Source organism: Babylonia areolata, chromosome 1 (genome assembly GCF_041734735.1).
Source record: "Babylonia areolata isolate BAREFJ2019XMU chromosome 1, ASM4173473v1, whole genome shotgun sequence".
In the NCBI taxonomy this organism is placed as follows: domain Eukaryota; kingdom Metazoa; phylum Mollusca; class Gastropoda; order Neogastropoda; family Buccinidae; genus Babylonia; species Babylonia areolata.
This window is the reverse complement of record NC_134876.1, coordinates 32,727,107-32,729,606: the sequence shown is the minus strand read 5'-3', so window position 1 is coordinate 32,729,606 and position 2,500 is coordinate 32,727,107. Positions and strand designations below refer to the sequence as shown.

General features: G+C 45.1%; 1 protein-coding gene and 1 non-coding gene across 3 annotated transcripts in view; one reads left to right on the top strand and one right to left on the bottom strand.

The window, feature by feature from the left end:
• Nucleotides 1-2,500, bottom strand: part of LOC143281967 (uncharacterized) — an 80,664-nt gene that overhangs the window by 59,317 nt on the left and 18,847 nt on the right. The gene's annotated exons all lie outside the window — the stretch shown is intronic.
• Trnae-uuc (transfer RNA glutamic acid (anticodon UUC)) lies at nucleotides 1,616-1,688 on the top strand. The gene has a single exon. It is a non-coding gene; the product is annotated as a tRNA-Glu (tRNA).

The following is a 2,500-nucleotide window of genomic DNA, read 5'->3' as shown; positions in this document are numbered from 1 at the left end:
ATATGATGTGTATCGGTGTTGCATGCGTAAATATTTTTATATGATTTATCTGTACTTTGTTTTCTGTGTACTGTCAAAACCTTGGAGACGAACGACTGAAAAAAAGGTAAATTACCACCCGTCATATGTACTTTTAAGCTAATGACAATGTGCCAAAGTGTCGCAAATCTCTTATTAGTTTATGTTGTTTCAAATCTGGTTTTTTTTTCTGTTTTTTTCTGTTCCATTTCATCTATTTGCACCATTTGTTCTGATTTGTACCTACTATGTCACCAGAGCTTTTCAGCTAATGACATTAAACATTTCAGTGTTCAGTGTCCAGTGTTCTCTCTCTCTCTCTCTCTCTCTCTCTCTCTCAATTCCCCTTGTATCCCCACCGCTCTCTCTCCGTTCCCCACTTCCCTCTCTACGACCCTAACTGACCCACCGAAATATACACTGTTTTATTTCGCAAAATGCCCCCTATAGCGCAAATGGCAAATGCATAATGCTAACTGTCAGCAGTGGGGGGCGACCACATAGGTCTTTCCGATATCATCAGTCACTCACGTTCATGACAATAGCTCCAAAATGTGACAGAGGGAGAGATCGGGAAGGGGAGGGAGGGGGTGGGGGGGGCAGACAGACAGACGGACAGACAGATAAGGGATAGACAGAGGGAAGAGGCGATATGTGGAGAATAAAGTAGTAGACAGGCAGAGACAAAAGGACACAGACAGAAAGAGACAGAGGCATGTAGCGAGACAAGAACACACACAAACATATAGAGAGAAAGAAGTCCAGACAAAGAGAGAGAGAGGAGGAAGAGAGACAGACAAAGGAGACAGAGACAGGGAGTCAGACACAGAGAGAGAGGACAGAAAGAGAGACAAAGAGACAATGAGATACAGGGACAGACACAGACACAGTACAGACAGACACAAACAGAAACAAAAAAACAAACAAAAAAAGACAGGGGAAAAAGCACATACACAAAGAAAGGAGAGACAGACAGACAGACAAACAGAAAGAGACAGAAACACACACCTGGGAACAGTTTCGAATCCATCAAAAACAACCCCAAAGCAGGGGGAGTTAACCCAGGCGCGGAACCTGCCACCAATCAATCAGCCGGTAGCAGTGGAAACTGAAAACCACAGGCTCTACCCATGACAAGTTTATCAGTTTGTTCCTCCAAAGCTCTTCCATTCACAACGGTCCCTCTACTGGTAGTGTGGATCATCCTGTCTAAAGCACCACCACCACCACCACCACCCCAGCACCCGCCCTCATCCCCCCCCCCAACCCCCACCCACGGCCCACGCTAATCCATTTCGATGGCTGGAAAATTTCTCCACCCACAGATACGGAGTTTTAGCTGAATGTGAAAGTGAAAATATAATTGATTATACTATTATCAGGGCATGGGTTTGTCAATATAAGTCACTGCGCTGAGAACTTGAGATCTCAACAGAAAAATAAAAAGCTATGATAATAAAGCTTCAAAGGCTATTTCAAATGAAAAAATAAATCAATAATGAAATTATCCACACACAAAATGTCCAGATAGCTACACAATCAGACAGAGACGAAGACAGACACAGAGACAGACACACAGAGAAAGAGACAGTGGGGAGGCGCAATAGCCGAATGGTTAAAGCGTTGGACTTTCAATCTGAAGGTCCCGGGTTCGAATCTCGGTGGCGCCTGGTGGGTAAAGGGTAGAGATTTTTCCGATCTCCCAGGTCAACATATGTGCAGGCCTGCCAGTGCCTGAACCCCCTTCGTGTGTATACGCACGCAGAAGATCAAATACGCACGTTAAAGATCCTGTAATCCATGTCAGCGTTCGGTGGGTTATGGAAACAAGAACATAACCAGCATGTACACCCGCGCATACGGAGTATGGCTACCTACATGGTGGGTTAAATAAACAAAACAGTCATACACTTAAAATGTTAGATATTACATGTTTGTCTGAGTGTGTAGGTGTGCGTGCCTGAATCTGATTGAATGACACAGGAAACGAATGATGAGTGCCCAATGGCAGCCGTCAGTCGGCTCTACCCAGGTAGGCAACCTCTTGTGTAAATGACCCCGTGTTTGTAAAGCGCTTAGAGCTTGGTCTCTGACCGAGGATAGGCGCTATATATCAATCAATCAATCAATCGATCAGACAGAGGGAGCGTGGATATATGTGTGTGTGTGTGTGTGTGTGTGTGTGTGTGTGTGTGTGTGTGTGTGTGTGTGTGTGTACTATTGTTACTATAACTACATGCAGGTCGCAAATGAACGTGTAATACACGACACATCAACAGCCAAAACAGAAACAAGGTGCGAGAGAGAGAGCGGGAGGGAGGGGGAGGGAGGGAGGGGGAGGGAGAAAAAGAGAAAGAGAGGGTGAAAGGGTAAGAGAGATAGATACATAGACAGACAGACAGAGGTTTGTGTCTGAATCACAAAAAGATCAGCGCTGAACCTGCTTTTAGTTCGCAACTTGCACACGCATGCGAAATGCTGA